Source organism: Arachis hypogaea, chromosome 5 (genome assembly GCF_003086295.3).
Source record: "Arachis hypogaea cultivar Tifrunner chromosome 5, arahy.Tifrunner.gnm2.J5K5, whole genome shotgun sequence".
Classification (NCBI taxonomy): Eukaryota; Viridiplantae; Streptophyta; class Magnoliopsida; order Fabales; family Fabaceae; genus Arachis; species Arachis hypogaea.
Window position 1 is genome coordinate 55284860 of NC_092040.1, and position 18320 is coordinate 55303179.

The 18320-nt window shown below is 33.1% G+C and overlaps 1 pseudogene; it reads left to right on the forward strand.

The window, feature by feature from the left end:
* Nucleotides 1-7844: 7844 nt before the first annotated feature.
* LOC114927770 (polyadenylate-binding protein RBP47-like) lies at nt 7845-12855 on the forward strand (annotated as a pseudogene).
* Nucleotides 12856-18320: the final 5465 nt, after the last annotated feature.

Below are 18320 nucleotides of genomic sequence, written 5' to 3' on the forward strand. Positions count from 1 at the left end.
ATCACCAGGATCCACTTAAAGACGGGTGTAGAAACAAAGTTTGGGATCCCGGAGGCTGTTGGAATTCCAAACATTGGTGGAGATTCCTAGATCAGTACAACCATAAGCCACCATAACAGGAAGCTCATCAAATGTCCAACTTAAGGACTTTAACTAAAAGTGCTAGGTAGGAGACAACCCACCATAGTATGATTGTTTCTTCTTCAGTTTGAATTTTTGTCTATTTTTGAATTTTGATTGAACCTAGAATTTTTACATAACATTCATTGCATTTTTCATTCTGCATACTGCATATAAAAAAAAATCACGCACGCGACGCGTCCGCGTCACAAGTGCGTTGGGAAGATAGCAAATTGAACAGAGAGTCACACAAAAGCGTGGTTGGAGGCGTGCCTTTGGCACAAAATTGATCCACGAGACCGCGTCGCTGACGCGTCCGCGTCCTGTGGGACAAACGCCTCCCACGCATCCGCGTCACCCACGCGAATGCGTGCCCTGAAATCGACGTAAAAAGGGTGTATGGCCAAAAGTTGAGCTAGAATTGGGTTGGACTCGTGCTCGAAGCACAAGCCTTGCCACGCGTACGCGTCTTTCACGCATCCGCACCGTTTTCAAATCTAGGACATCCATGCGATCGCGTCCACCACGCGGTCGCATCACCCAAAGTTTTGGCAAAATGAGTTTTTCACCAGAAAGTTGTGCGAGCGCGAGGCTGCCCTCGCGCCACTAGCATGAATCATGTCACGCGTCCTCGTGACCTACGCGTCCGTGTCACCTCTTTAAAACGCTATCCACGCGAACGCGTGACCCACGCGTCCGCGTCGAATGCGCCGCACAACTTATCTTAATTTGCCAAAATATCTTATATTTTTCTTCCCCAAATCATACTTTTTCTTTTCCTTTCTTATTTCTTTCTTCCCCCTTCCTCTTTCTTCCTTCTTTCTCCTTCTTTTTTTTATTTTCATGCATTTTTATGTTGGCGTTGGAAATTTATTTGGTCATTGTGGATTTTTGCAAAATTGTTTGGCAATTATATTTTTAAAAGGGTTGCTTGCATGTTCAATTTATTATTTTCATTAGATTATTTACCATGCATGCTATGTGTTTGTGATAAAGCCCATATGGCATCATGCACTTTTCTACATTATTCTATTCTACTATTCAATGCCTGCTTTTCACAAATTTCCTTTACTATTGTATTAATTGAATTAAATTGTCAATACAAACGTGATAGTTTGTTACAAAGTGATGCTTGATCTACTACTCATGCCCTTGCCGGCATGCCAATAACCATCTTGCATCTACTTACCCTATCGTGCACGTGTTCTATTCCCTTTGATGAACTTTTCACATGTTGTCATGACCATATGTTCACTTCATTCATCTTTACCGTGTACTGATTATCACTCATTCAATCCTCTTCCTTGCTCTATCTCTTTAGATTTAATTTACTTTCTCTTCCTTTTTTTCAGAATGGCCACCAAGACGGGTAGAGAGAAAGCTACTCCCAAACTACCGGCAAAGAAAGGAACAAAAAGAGCACCAGCTGAGGTACCACAACCCCCATCGACCTGCACATCTCAGCATGTACCGAAGACGGTGCAATCTTTAAGTGTGGGGAGGTCGATACCGATCTCCGCGGGTTAGTTAATCCCTTCTCAACACCAATGTTAATTTGTTAATTGTTGCATTTGCATGTTTGTTTGATTTTATGCATTTAGTCACTACTTGGTTGAAGTAATATTTTCTTTTTCAAGAAATTTTTATAGTATTTCACTAATTTAAATTGAAAATTTTTTTGTTAAATTTGTTTGAAGTTATATTTGGAATATGGTTTTTGAGCCAAAGAACACACAACCTGTGAGATTTTGAGCTTATTTACATGGTTACATTATTTAACCATAAATATTTTATTCTTGTGTGTTTTCTTCTCTATTATTGCAATCTTTACTTTGTTCCAATCTATATGTCCAATAATTAGTATATTTACATGCTTGCATATGATTGAGGCCATTACTTGTTTTAGCTCACTTATCCCAAATAAGCCTACCCTTTAAATTACCTTTGTTAGCCACTTTGAGCTTTTTAAATCCCCTTCTGTTCTATAACCACATCACTAGCCTTAAGCAGAAAAACAAATTAAATATCCCAATTGAATCCTTGGTTAGCTTAAGATAGATATTGTGTATAATTTAAGTATGGAGAATTTTATGGGAACATGGGATGATAGAAAAAAAGGAAATTAAATTGAATAAGTTATTTAAAAATTTGGGAAGCATGCTCATATGAAATCAAAATAATTAAATTACCATGTGCATTGACAAATATATATATATATATATATATATATATATATATATATATATATTATATATTATATATATATATATATATATATATATATATATATATATATATATATATATATAAATATAATATATATATATATATATATATATATATATATATATTAAGTAATTAAATAAGGGGATACAAAATAAAAATATTACCCCGAATGCAAAATAAAAAGAATCAATGCACATGGGACAAAATTCAAAAATAAGTTTGATACATGAGCATGTAATACAAAAGTGGAAAAATTTGGGTAGCTAGGTAAAGAACTTTGAAATTGTATAAAGTATGTATATGTTAGGTGAGATCTTAGACTAATCAAGAATTCAATTATTTAGCTCACTTAGCCTTATATATATACCCTTACCCTTACCTTAGCCCCATTACAACCTTGAAAAAGACCTCATGATGTTTGTATGTATACATTAAATATTTGTTGATTGATTAGATGAAGAACAAAGTTTAGAAAGTATGACTAGGGAAGAGTAGAGTGGATTACCCTATACACTTGAGAGACTAGAGTGATATACACTATCAGTGAGGGTTCAATGCTTGATTCTATGTTCCCCGCTTTCATGAGCTATCTTCTTACAAGCTTACTTGCTTTTTATTGTATGATTTGAATTAGTGGAATTTGGTTCATATTTGTCATGGAGAACTTGTTTGCTTTTAACCAAGTGGGTAGAAACATTTTGCATGTAGTTGCATTCACATAGATAAGTTGCAATGCATACTCTCTATCATTCCTCTTCACTCCTTTATAGCTTCTCTTGAGCTTAGCATGAGGACATGCTAATATTTAAGTGTGGGGAGATTGATAAACCACTATTTTATGGTTTATCTTGTGCTCAATTGAGTGGTTTTTATCAAGCCTTTGCACACTTATTCATACTATTTGCATGGTTTTACAATTCCTTCCTTATGATATGATATATGTGAAAACATGTTTTCTATGCTTTAGAAATATTAAATTTAATTATCCTTTATTACCATTTGATGCCTTGATATGTGTTAAGTGATTTCAGGGATTATAGGGCAGGAATGGCTTAGATGATGGAAAGGAAGCATGCAAAAGTGGAAGGAATACAAGAAGTTGAAGAAACTGCTAAGCTGTCAGCCTGACCTCTTTGCACTCAAACGGACATAACTTGAGCTACAGAAGTCCAAATGATGCGGTTCCAGTTGCGTTGGAAAGCTAATGTCTGGGGCTTCGATTTGATATATAATTTGCCATAGTGGCCATACAGATAGGCGATGCAAACGCGCGCTCCACACGGACGCGTCGCATCTACGAATCTCATTCCGCGCGGACGCGTGGATGACACCTCCGCGTCACTTTGCCGCTACCTGTACGGACCAGATTTCACAATCAGCGATTTCTGGGCTATTTCTGACCCAGTTTTCGGCCTGGAGAACACAGATTAGAGGCTATAAAGTAGGGGAATACATCCATTCATAATGATGCTTTCATAATTCATAATTTTTAGTTTTAGATGTAGTTTTTAGAGAGAGAGGCTCTCTCCTCTCTCTTAGGATTAGGATTAGGATTAGAACTTATTTTAGGATTAGGATTTCTTTTCACTTCAGGATTATTTCATCTTCATATCAGGTTCAATGTTCCTTTTATTTATTTCCTCAATTTAGTTTATGGATTCCTATGTTTAACTCAACTTCTTTATTTGGCTACAACTGCCCATGTTACTTTTGATACTTTTATTAATTCAATTTGAAGTATTTCAGATCTAAGATTCTTATTTAGCTTTTTATATTATTGGATTTAATTGATTAACTGGAAGCTCTTGAGTTCTCAACTATTTATGATTGATTGTTATGTCGGCTAATTAACTGGAATTCCACTAACTCTAGTCTTTCCTTAGGATTTGGCTAGGACTTGGGGAATCTAACCAATTGGTTCACTGGACTTTCCCTTGCTTACACAAAGGTTAACTAAGTGGGATTAACTTCCATTCTTATTGGAGTAACTAGGATAGGACTTCCGAAATTTCATATCTTGCCAAGAGTTTATTTTATAGTTATTTATTTATTTTAGTTGTCATTTGAATTACTTGTCATACTTCTTTCTTATTTCCAGAACCCCCCAATTTTACCTTTTTCATAGCTAATAATAAAAACATACCTCCATGCAATTCCTTGAGAAGACGACCCGAGATTTGAATACTCGGTTATCAATTTCAAAAGGGTTTGTTACTTGTGACAACCAAACGTTTGTAAGAAAGGTTGATTACTTGGTTTAGTAACTATACTTACAACGAGAGTTTACTATAACTTCTAAACCATCAATCTTCAGTTCTTCTATAATTTTATAACTACTTCTATGTAGCTAAGGTAAATCAAAATAAGAGATGACCAACTAACCAAGTACAACACTCAAAAGAAAGGAACATAATGGAACAAAGATTTTGCATAAATAATTTCAAATGGACAAGACTAATATTACTTTTGTTTTGCTTTCACAAATTACTTTAGTTAAACAACAACAACAACAATAGTCTGCAATTATAAATGAGTTTAACCACTAGTGAAAGTGAATTAATTTTTTAGAGATAGAGCTATTTAGAATCAAACTCTGACGAAATTGAGTTATAATGCCAGCAAGTCCTCAAATTATATGAAAAAGAAATAGTGTGATGGCTAGTATTGGCATAAATTTTTCACGAGATAGAGCTGTTTAGAAATCAAACTCTGACAAAATTGAGTTATAATGCCAGCAAATCCTTAAATTATATGAAAAAAAATAGTGATTGCTAATATTGGCCTAAACTTTTCACGTTTTAATGAAATAAAGCTTGAAATTAAAGTATTTGCTTCAGGTCTAATGCCCAGGACATTTTGCACTAAAATTATGATAAATGACATACAAAAATGTGCAAACTTTATGTCAAAACATTCATCTAAAAATAAGAATTTCAACTAATCAAGAATAGTAAATTTTTAGGCACTACATATCCTTAAATCCATATTTTTTCAAATTAGTTTTGGAAGTACTCACAGGGTACATCTAAGAGCCTGTGCCAATGATACATATTTTTTGCTGGTGATATCATCTTTATGGGAGAGTCAAGGGAAGACCTAAATAAGAAGTTGGACTTTTAGAGAGAAGCTCTAAACGTGTATGGTCTGCGCATAAGCCGTAGCAAGATGGAATATATGAAATGTAAGTTCAGTTTGAAAATCGAAAACTCTAATATAGAGGTGAAAATTGGAGAAAATATCTTACCAAAAGTTAAAAGTTTTAAGTATATTGAGTGCATCATACAAGATAATGGAGAGATTGAATAGGATGTAAATCATAGGATCCAAGCAGGTTGATCAAAATGGCGGAGTGCATCTGGTTTTATATGCGACAAAAAATTATCTTCAAAACTTATGGTAAATTCTATCGCACTACTATAAGACTGGCTATGCTTTATGGTACGGAGTATTGGGCGGCCAAAGGGGAGCACGAATATAAGCTGAGTGTGGCAGAGATGAAGATGCTGAGATGGATGAGTGGTCATACACAATTGGATAAATTAAGGAACGAAGATATAAGGGAGAGAGTTGGAGTAGCACCCATTGTGGAAAAGATGGTTGAATTGAATCACATTTCAGGTGGTTTGGACATATGAGAAGCAGACCGACAGAATACACAGTCAGGAGGGTAGATGAGATAGAAGATGGACAATGAGTGAAAGACAGAGGAAGACTTAAGAAGACCATCCATGAGGTGGTCAAACAAGATCTACATGTAAACGGTCTCTTTGTAGACATAATACATATCAGAGTACAATGACGTGGTTTGATTCATGTAGCCCACCCCACGTAGTGGAACAATACTTTGTTGTTGTTGTTGTACTACATATCCAGATAAGATGTAATTAGAAGTGCTCTCTCACAGGAAAATTACATTCTGCCACCTTCTTCATAAAAATTACCATAAAGTTTAGAGACCTATAAATGAGCTAAAATTTAGCTGGGACACAATAGAGATACTAAAATTCACATGGTTCTATTTATATTTTGGATTCACAAAACTGTGCAGGGCACATAACAAAACAGAGGAACAAAGACTGAATTAGGCACAAGTACAACACATACCATACATATACTAAAAAGTTGCGAACCGTACATACCATCACAATCATGTTCAATTAGCGACAAACAACAAGCAAGGGTAGAGATTAAGAGAACCTGTAATTTTGTTGAAAGGAGCGGCGAAAAAGATCACAAACAGCCACGGCAACAAACAACCTTGCCAGCAACAGCAGTAACGATCCTTCTTTCTGAACGAGCAGCAATCCTTCTTTTGTCTCTCTTTTTCAATGGCGGTGGAAGGAATGGTTTGAGAGAGATAATGGGTTTTCAATTTTTCAACTGAAATAGTGCTTATTTGGGTGCCATCATTTTGATAAAAAAAGATCTTTTTTTTTATTTTTTAGCGTGTTTGGTAAATTTCTAGTAGTAAAAGTTAAAGCACTAGAAAAATAAAAAAAGATATTTTTTGAGAAGGTATAATTTATATTTTTTTAAAAGATATTTTTTCTTAAAAAAGATATTTTTTTATGTAATAAATAAACAAAAAGTACTTTTATATTATTATACCACTACTAGAAAACTAGTTATTATAGACGGATATTTCTGACGGATTTTATCCCATGGAAATACAGACGGAATTTCAGAAGGATTTTTTGTCGGAAAACAAAAAAATGAATTAGTATAAATTACAGACGGAAAAGAAAATCTGTTAGTAATTCCATCGAAAAAATTAATTTTTTTTGTGAGAAACAATTACAGATAGAAAATCTATCTGTAATTAAATGGACAAAACACTGTATTTAATTAAATTATTACAGACAAAAAATCTGTCTGTAATTTAAAAATTTTCGTCGAAAATATTAGAATAAAGATTTGAAGATCACGGTTATCCTCTTCATTTCACACCACTCTCTCACGATTCCACATTCATCCCCTCTGAACGCTTCATCGGCGGTACTATCAGCCTTGCACCGCCATCTCACCGAACCTCCATTGCACTCAACTTCCATCAGCCTTGCTCGCATCGCTCCCTTCCATCGACCTTGCTTACATCGCTCCCTTTCGAACCCTAATGTGCGTTTCTCTCTTCGATCTCGCCACTAGTGCTTTCTCTTCTCCGTGTGTTGCTGCGTTTCTCTTTTTGATCTTGCCTCAACTGTGCAGGTAACCCTAATCTCCTTTCTCTTTCATCGCTGCTTTCTTTCATTAAATTCCATCACTAACTCTAATTCTATTTCCTATTCTATGATAAGAACTTGTAACGGTTACAATTCTTTATTTTGTGTTCTTATAAACTTGTTTGTGAAATCAAGGTTTCTGAATGCATTGACTAGTTTTATTTTGGTTGAATTTTTTGGGGATTAGGTTTTTATTGATTCACAGTGTCTCAGCGATTGAAGACTAGTATCCATGTTAACTTGGTCTTCCATATAGGACTCAGAATTAAGATGCTATAGATGCCGCAATTATTGGTATGCTTGCTAATCCAAAGGAGGTAAATATATTCCCAAATTGATTTTTCAATATAAGAAATTAAAAGGGAAAAATATATGTTGAATTTAAAGGTAAGAATTTCTAAATCTTAATGTAAATTTTACAGGCAAAAGCTGGAATCAGGGAGGTCCATTTTTTCCCTTTCAATCCTGGAGACAAGAGGACTACTCTAACTTACATTGAATCTGATGGAAAATGGCATAGATCCAGCAAAGGTGCTCTGAGCAGGTAAAAATATTCTGCTATTGGCACCAGCTGATTATGTTTGTGCAGTGGACTTAACAATATTCTTTTCTCCCGGTTTAGATATTAAACCTCTGCAACTGCAAAGAGGATGTGAGGAGAAAGGCTATGCAACTATTGTTAAGTTTGCTGAGCGTAGGCTCTGATCTTTGGGGGTTGCTAGGCAGGTTTTACAAAAAAAGATATTAACATTTATAGTTTACAACTTGGTTGAATGAGTTTTTATTCATAATTGCTGCTTGAATATCTTTATATAACAGGAAGTACCTGAGAAATCAAAAGATGCTCATGGTGCACCATGGCAATTTGTTGCGCTGCTACCACTATTTGATCCTCCCAGGCATGATAGCGCTGAAACCATCACAAGAGCCCTGAACCTTGGTGTTAATGTAAAAATGATTACTTGTAAGATTTGTTGTGTCATTTTTCTTTTTTGTTCATACCATTAATTCAAATCATGTTGCTTAGAAATTTCTTTTGGGTTTCTTTTTCTCCAGGTGATTAGCTTGCTATTGCCAAGGAAACTAGAAGAAGGCTTGGCATGGGAACAAACATGTACCCTTCATCCTCATTGCTTGGTCAAAGCAAGGATGCTGCAGTTTCATCTCTTCTAGTTGATGAGTTAATTGAGAAAGATGATGGATTTGCTAGAGTGTTTCCCAGTAGGGATAATATATATTTGAGTATGCATCTTGTCTTATGTCAAATGTTTAAAAAAGTTACCAACAAAATAGCCTGGTAAAATAATAATATAGATGGTAGCATCATCCATTTTTTTAAATATTGAGGTGAGATTCATTCATCGTGGCTTCCACTTTTATCTTGAGATTGCTGATTTTCTCTGAGTTTCTACTTCTTGTCATTGGTTATTTGATGCTAAATATTGGCTTCCTCTTCAACTTGTCACTTGCAGAATTATAGAAGGGTCAATCAGTTGCCGGTAAAGGAATGGATTCACAGCTTTAATTTTTGTCAAACACTAAACAAAGCAATTGTTTTTTTGAAAGAACTTAGAAAATTGTAATAGTACTGGGATAAGATTTATTTATTCATTTTTTTCTGAAATAAATGGTTTTTGGATTTATTCATATTCTGCGTAGGCAGAGCTCATGTTCTGAGCAGAAGTATGGTGCAAATATGTAACCTGCAGCACACTTCCTCCTCAGAAACTTGCACGCCCCACACGGTAAACCTGACCCACCACTACTTGTTCCATAAAGGAGGGACTTATATTTATATTATATGAGAAAATGTGAATGGGGGACAATGGAAAATGGTTAATTATTTCGTGTACCTTCTCTTTTAAGTTTCATGTTCATGTATCAACCAATTCAGCACTAACTGGATAAGGTTTTCTTTAATTTTTGGTAACTTAACATAATGATTTTTCAAATAATGATAGTTAAGAGAAAATATATATGTTAAAATGCAAATTTTCAAATAGTTTCTTATGATGGTGTCTCTTAAGTTTTAATGAGTTATAGACTTATAGTACCGATTTTGTAATGTAATATTTTAAATTTAATATAGCAACGTAAATATTTTCGTGGAAATGAAGGTGTTGTGCATTTATTTGGACTAGTTTGCTTCTAAGAGTTTTTCCTTTGTAGAATACAGAAGGACCACACTCATTGATGATAAGTTTGGAATTTTTCTTATGTCTAAAGGTTAAAGTTTGAAGAATCTAGTGAGAAATGTAGATGTTGTTGCTCGTTTTCTTCTCTTTGTAGTGCATATTCATTCATATCTTAGTGCTTTAACATGATATTTATCGTGGTTGAAATTTTTTGATTATGATTATAGTGAATTACATTGAGATATTATTGAAGAGAGACAGAGAAATGTTATACCCAAGAACAAAATATTATATTAGAAGGAAGTATGCTTCACTCATACAAGTACCTATACTAATCTTTGAAACTAGATCTTGTGCATTATTTAGCTACAAAAGAAAACCAAAGTTAGTCTATTACTTCTTGTTTGATGATTCATGACGTTTTTGCCTCTGGCTATTCCCCTTTTGGTCGCTTGAACTAACACTACTATCTCTTTCTCTCTCTTTCTCTCTCTCTGTTTGTTATTTTTCTGTGATCATCTCAATTGGGTAGAATAAGGAGTGCTCAATTTTTGTTTTTTTGTTTCAGCTAAGAATAGCAGTTTCTAAAGAGGTATTTGATCGTGAAAGTTTTCACCTTTCAGCACTGCAAATGTAGAATTTTACGAGTTTGTTTTTTATTTTACAGACCCTTTTCTTCTATGTTCATCGATAGCTTAGATGAAATAGAAATTTTGGAAGAATTTTACATGTTTTAAAGTTTTGGATTTTAGTTCTTGTTGTGTTGTAAGAACAGGTAGATTCATCATTCAGTTTCTGTTGTGGACTTTCTGATAACCAAAACAACATGTCCTCTACACACGGTTTGGTAGTTCATACATTTTACAAGTTTATGAAGGATGATTTTGCCACTTAGAAGGGCTAATTTTTACTTTCATGGCTCACAAAAAAAGGATAAATAATAAAAATTGGTAATGAGTTTAGGGGGAGGCAAAAATAAAAGCTTAGTACAAAAAAAAAACAAAAAAATTTGTCAAACTAGTCCTTTTGTCTCTTACCTATCAATGCAGTACCTGAAGTGCAATTTTAAATTCTAATTTTATAAATGAAGTGGAATTTTGACATAGTTCTTGTATATATATTTTTCAGGGAATAGCTTATTCTCTAGTTTGTTGAAGTGTGCAAATGGCTTCACTTGGTGATATAGGACTTGCAGCAGCAATATACCTCCTCAGTGCATTAACTTTCTTAATTGCATTTGCTGTGCTCCGGATACAACCTATAAATGATAGAGTGTACTTTCCGAAATGGTATTTGAAGGGTTTAAGGACCAGTCCTTTGCACTCAAAAGCATTTGTGAACAGACCAAGTATGCTCTAGTTTGATGAAAATTAACTGGAATTTTGAAATCTTAACTTGTTTCAACATCAAATGCTTTTTTTGCTTTCTCTTATTTCATTTACAAACCTATAGTATTGCTTCTTACTGTTACCATATGGTTTTGCAGATTTCATCCATCAAGGTTATTTGCAATAAGTAGACTGGTCTATCAGAGGATTATGGATTTGTTGAATTTCATTCACATGCCACAGTTGAGAAGGTTTTACAAAGTTATACTGAAATTTTGATGCCGAACACAGAGCAACCTTTCTGCCTGAACTGGGCGACATTTAGTACAGGAGAGAAGTCCTCAGACAATGTTCCTGATCTTTTTATTTTTGTAGGAGATTTAGCTACAGATATTACAGATAGTTTGTTGCATGAAATGTTTGCTAGTGTGTTTCCTTCTGTTAAACCTGCAAAAGTTGTCTTTGTTGCCAATACTGGCCGTTCAAAGGGCTATGGTTAAATTAGGTTTGGAGATGATAGCGAGAGGATGAAAGCTGTGACTCAAATGAATGGCATTTATTGTTCTAGCAGGCCTATGTGTATTGGCACTGCAACTCCAAGGAAATCATCTGGCCATCAAGGTATCCCAAATCACATTACTTGTTTCTGAGTTTTGGCATGGAATTTACTTTTTGGGGACTTTGAGAATTACATTCTTATTCTCATATAAGCAACAATATTATGGTTGAATTGATGATTATCTCAATTTCTATTGACATGTTGTTCTGGAATCTAGATGGTCTGCAGCATGATATCTTTGTACATACTACTTAGTAGGCAAATAGAACTACTTTAATTCATTTTTCATTATTTTGTTCTTGTCTTGGTTTCCCATCCCTTCAATTTCATTTTGATAATGGAGATGCGCTCTTTTCTAAATTTGTTTATCCATTGCATGTTGTAACAAGAGTTTGAAATACCTGTACTGAATATATTCAAAATTTTCTGTAACGTTTTATAGGAGGCTAGGAAAATGGCTCATCCAGCCAATCTAAAGCGGATTCTACAAACGCAACTGTGAGTTTCCCACTCAGTTATTAGCTTTTGTATTTTTATGCTTTCTCCTTACTGATATTTTATGATAGATATTTGTTGGAGGACTCGACCCTAATGTTACAGATGAAGATCTTAGGCAGCAATTCTCTCAGTATGGTGAGATAGTATCTGTTAAGATACCTGTTGGAAAGGGGTGTGGTTTTGTCAAATATGCAATCAGGTAAACTTTCTAGCACTCTCGAATCATTGTTTTTTCATGGAGCCAGAGAGGACATTAGTGAGAGTAGTACTGACGGAATTTTCTTCATGTTGTATGTCTTTAAATTGCATTTGTGATGATTCTCAATGCGTATTTCTTTGGAGAACAGTTTAGAATGGACTTTGGTGGCAACCACTAGAGTGGCACCTATTACGGAGCCCCTGTTTATGATGGTTATGGATATGCATTGCCTTCTCCTCATGATCCAAGCATATATGTTGCTGCCTACGCTGCTTATCCTATCTATGGAGGCCACCAACAACAAGTAAACTGAAGAAACAAAGTGCAACTACAGGAGTAGCTCCTCTCACAAGTCATAACAACAACATCATGCTTGAATGAGGAAAATTAACTCTTGATTTGTAATTTGCTTGATCTGTTGAAAATTCTGATAAGAACCCCCTCCTAATTGTGGAGTGGAGTTGAATTTTGGCATCCTGAAGTAGCACTTTAGGGATTAATTTAATGATATGATTATATTCATAGAAAAGTAACTATAATGAGGAACTTGTTTATTGGGATGGTCATCTTATTTTTTGGGGGTATCTTTTTATTGAGACAATAAGATATTGGCTAATGGTATTGAAAAATAACATCCAATTTTATATGTATCATGTAATGAATATAATGTTTATGTATGTGATTTTTGACTTTATTTGTTCAATTTATAGTGTGTTTGATGGAGTAAATTTAGAAAACAAATATAAAGTATTTATTTTGTAATGAAAAAATTTAAAAAAAATTCTATTTTACCCTACTGACGGATTTACAGACGGATTTTCTGTCTGTATTCAGAGTGTGAGATGATTTTTCAAGGTTCAAATTATAGATGAAAAATCTGTTGAAAAATCCGTCTGTAATTACAGACGAAAAATTTGTCAAAACATTCGTCTGGAATTACAGATAAAAAATATGTCGAAAAATCCGTCTGTAATTACAGACGAAAAATCTATCAAAAAATTCGTCTGTAATTACAGACGGAAAATCCGTCGGAAAGTTCGTTGCCTTCGGGAAATGGATGGAGAATTTACAGAGGAAAAATCTGTCAGTAACTGGTAAAAATCCGTCGGTAATTTTCTGACGGAAAAAAATCAGTCGGTAAATAATTTCTGACGAGGCTTTTACAGAGGGACAAAATTCGTCGGTAATTTTGTCGGTAACCAAAAATCCGTCTGTAATAAAGGCTAAATCTGTCTGTATTAATCCATTTTCTAGTTGTGTACCCAAATATAATTGATAGATAAAAAGATCTTTTTGCATGAGATATCCAAACATAAAATTACTTTTACTTTTTCATAAGATTTTTTAAAAAAAGATAACTAAAAAAAAAAGATCTTTTCTTAGAAGCTCACCCAAACAAGATTTGTTGGGAAAAGATAGGTGGTTAGCGCATATTTTAGTTACGAATCTATGCTTTTAATGAAATTTGATTTGTTTTTATTTTTTGTGTTGCTTTTTTTTATTTGTATTGATTTTCTGAAACAAGAATTTAAGATTTTAAAAAAATCTTTCACAAGGCAAATAAGATTATTTTAATAAACACGAACAGATTTATATATATAATAAAAATGTCATTAGAAAATTATAGGTTTAATTACTCAGTTGGTCTCTATAGTTTTGCCAAATTTTTAATTAGGTCCCTACACTTTTTTTCTTTTAATTGAATCCCTGAACCAATATTTTTTTTCAATTATGTCCCTCTTAAAAATAAACGTTACAAAAAATATTAAAAAAGAATAAATTTACCATTATACCCATTATTTATTGTTAACACTCACTCATCTCGCTGTACAATTGCCTGATCTTAGCCGACCTAACCCACAATTTCTCTCTGCTGTATCCCCCAATCTCTGCCCTCAATGTCTCCGCTTCCTCTCCCTCCCTCATCAATACTGTGGTTCATGCCGCCATGAACCCTGCCTTCTCTTTTAATGGCACCACCTTCAATAGCAAACTTTTTCTCTTTCAGCTTTTCATTAGTAGCAATCACAGTTTGACACTCAAAGTTGGTATATGCAATTTCCTACATCAGATGGCAGTCTATGCGTGATGTGAGGTATTTTGCCTAGACCAATGCTTTTTCTAGGAGAAAAGAAGTTTGGCGGTAAAGAAATAGGAATTGGGGAAGTGTTTTTTGTTATTCCAGGAGGATGATCCATGTTCTTGAAGGGAGTTGTTGTGCTCAATAAACAAACAACCATGGTCAAAAATTAAAAATTCTTCACAATATATAGGAGCAGTTCGTATGTTATTTAGCCATGGCATCATTTTTTCTTTCTGACTTAAGGTTCCATCCTTGGAATGAACCTTCATACTTATGCACCTTCTCTTGTAAGAAATGAATATACTCAATGACCAACGTATACTTAATTAATGTGAATATGAATGCACCTCTAGCAAAAAAGATGCTTTGTCCCTCTTTTGGTCACTGTGAAATTAACTCTCGTAGTATCTGAAATATGCATTCTAAATAATTAATTTTGCTCATCTTCTACTGAATGTTTTGACCTTGGAGTGTTTGGCTTTTGATAAGTACTCTTTCCATCAATTTTCACCCTCAAACTAACAAAGACCAAGATACTATGAAGGGATGACAAAACTGAGAGGAGTGAGGATGGAATCGGAGAGGATGGAGGGGTGCAGCAGAGGGAGGAGAAGTGAAGGTGGAGGGAGAGACGGGAGCAAAGGAGGGAGATGGAGAGGAAAAGGCAGGGTTAATTTTGTCTTTATGAGAAAAGGAGGAGAGAGATAATTAAAGATTTAAAAAAATTAGGGTATCTTTAATTTAGGAATAGAATATTCTGTCAAATTAAACATTTTTGTCACGGTATGGACTTAATTGAAAAAAAAATATTGGTTTAGGGATTCAATTAAAAGAAAAAAAAAGTGTAGGAATCTAATTGAAAATTTGACAAAACTATAGGGACCAACAGAGTAATTAAACCAAAATTATATGGACGGCACTTTAAAATGTATTATATTCTTTTTATTTTAATCTTAAAGTTAATCATAGGAGAAATTTTATTTTAATCATGTGTTTGGTGATAAGTGATTTGATATAAAGAAAACAACTCGAAAGAGAGTTAAAAATGGCTCAAAAATTGTATACGAATTGAGAAAATATTTTTATGGAAGTTGGACAATATTATTTTTTCCTTCAGCATTTAATTAGCGACTCGATATTTGTTTGAAGAGTGTTAGGAGTTAGTAGGTTTTGTGATTTATAATTATTAATTAGTTATTATTAGTATTTTTAATAGTATAAAATTATATTTAATAGTATGAAATTATTTACTTTTCTTTTGATAGTTAAATATTTGCCAAATTTTAATCAAAATACTAGTCATTTAGATTTTCTCTATTTTTTATTCAATTTTGTTAGAGAATTAATAAGAAGTGAAGTCAACTAGTAATATTTTTTTTTGAATTTTTTTAGAAGAAACATAAATTCAAATTGCTATAAAAAATATTTAAAATATAATAAAAATATCTAAAATATAAAAAAAATTTAAATCTGAATAATAACAAACATCTAAAATCATTGTAAAATTATTTTAAAAATTCCAAAATTTATTTTAAACATTTAAAATTATTTTAAAAATTTTAAAATTCATTTAAAAATCCCAGAATTATTTTCAAAATTATCTTAAATTTTTAAAACTCATTTTAAAAATCCAAAATCATCTTTAAAATTTTAAATTTATTTCAAAAATTTTTAAATTATTTAAAAATTTCTAATAAAAAAAAATAAACAGTGTAACAAAAAGAAGCATAAAAAACTTAACACAAAAGAGATATCCAAAATTATTTTAAAAATATCAAAACTTAAACAAACGAAACATCTAGAAAATATTAAAATAAATAAAAAACTAAGAAAATAAACATATAAAAACTATTAAAAAAATAATTCAAAACCAAAAACAAAGAAACATCCAAAATATAAGAAAAAGAAACATCCAAAACTTAGAAAAAAGAAACATCTGAAACAAGTGAAAAAATCATCCAAGATCAAACAAAAAAAAAGAAACATTCGAAATGTAACAAGACCTAGCAAAAAAAGAGATATCTAAAAATTTTGTAAATTTTTTTAGAGCAAACATCAATTAAAATTATCATGAGAAACATCCAAAACGTAATGAAAAAAATCTAAAATCTAAAAAAATCTAAAACCAAATAATAACAAATAAACAAATTCATTGTAAAATCATTTTACAAAATTATTAAAAAATTTCAAAATTCATTTTAAGAATTCCAAAAATATTTTAAAAATTTTTAATAAAAAGAAACATCCAAAACGCAATAAAAGAAACATCTGAAACCTAATAAAAATGAGATATTCAAAATTAGTTTAAAAATTTCAAAACCTAATATAACGAAATATATAAAAAATTGAAAAAACATCTAAAAAGTAAGCAAGAAAAGTCTAAAACTATTTAAAAAATCATCCAAAATCCAAAAACAAAAATTCAAAAGATAAGGAAAAGGCATCCAAAACTTGCTCAAGGGGTAGCAGCGGAGGACGAAGGCGTTAGGTGGGGATGTGACGTTAGGTGAAAATACACGACGCGAGGAGGAGCTGCAGTGGTCGGCTGGGCTACGTGACATGAAAGAGAGAGCCGCAGTGGTCGGAGGCGCTATATTTCGCGTCGAAGGGCGCCGCGATGCTCAAAAGCCTTGCGCATTGCGAGTGGGGAGCCGCCTGCATGAATGGTGGATAAGGAAGAGCAATTGCAATCGAAGACCTGTGGGGAGAGGCGGCTGCACACGAGGGAGGGTATAAAACCTAGTCAAATCATAGTTAAATAGGTACTTTATAAAGTATGGGTGAAAATTTTTGGAAAATGTAGCAATCATAATTTGAAGATTTAACGATGATATTTGGACTTAGAGGATTTTTTCGAGTTGGAAAACATAGTTTTCTGCATAAAAACGAGCACTAAAAATTTGACGGCTGTACCGGCTTAAATCTGTCCGGTTTTTCTCCTGAGAAAATTAATTATGAGTAAAAGAGATTAAAAAGTTAAAACTTATAATTGAGAAGGTAAAAATATTTAAAATGTAATTTAAAATGTTAATCTTAAATATTTTGGTACAAAATTGGGTCAAACGGGCCGTATATGTGAACTGGAGTATATATAAACCCTAACTAAAGGCCATGCAGCACAACACACTCCCCATTTGGTGCTCCATGTTGATATAGAGAAGAGAGGTAAAGAGAAAAAAACCCTAACTCCCTAAATATTCAAACCACCATAACTTTTTCTCCAAAACACCGATTGCCATACTGTTTGCGGTCACGTGAAGCCCTTCACATCCTTTACAATTCTATCCAAAACGACTGGTAAGACTTTTAAATTCTCTTACCCTAATTTTATAGAACAAGTCAAATTCAAAATTTTGTTATAGTTTTTGAGAAATCTTGTGATTTTGGTTGTTTAAGAGTGCTTTAACATGAGCTATTGGTGAGTTTCATCAAGAAATTGTGGGTTAAGGTAAGTGATCATCAATTGATGTGTTGTTACAATTGATGATTTCGATGAGGATCGTGTAATTATGCATAGTTGATGTGTTGTGGAGTTTTATGATTTGGATGGTGATAATGTATTTATGAATTATGTATTGTATTGATGAAGATTGGGTCGGAGGCCAGAAAAAGATAAGAATGATAAGTGGTGATTGAATTGTATGATGATTCATGAGTTTGAATCGAAAATTTGGTATTAAATGCGTGAAAATTGGAATGTGATAAAATAATAGAAATTCAAGATTTGAGGTGTGAAGATGATGAATTTGGTTTGAAGTGTGTAAATGAAGTAGGTTTGAATTTGGTTCATGTGAATATATGAACTGAGTTGGTTTGGTTGCAGTTTTTGGTTAAAATTGATTTCTGGCCAATTTTGACAGGTTGTAACTCTGTCCTCCAAATTGAAAATTTTACAAAACTAGATTTTATGACAATTCATTTATCGATCTTTCCAAAAGTTTAAGAATGGTGGA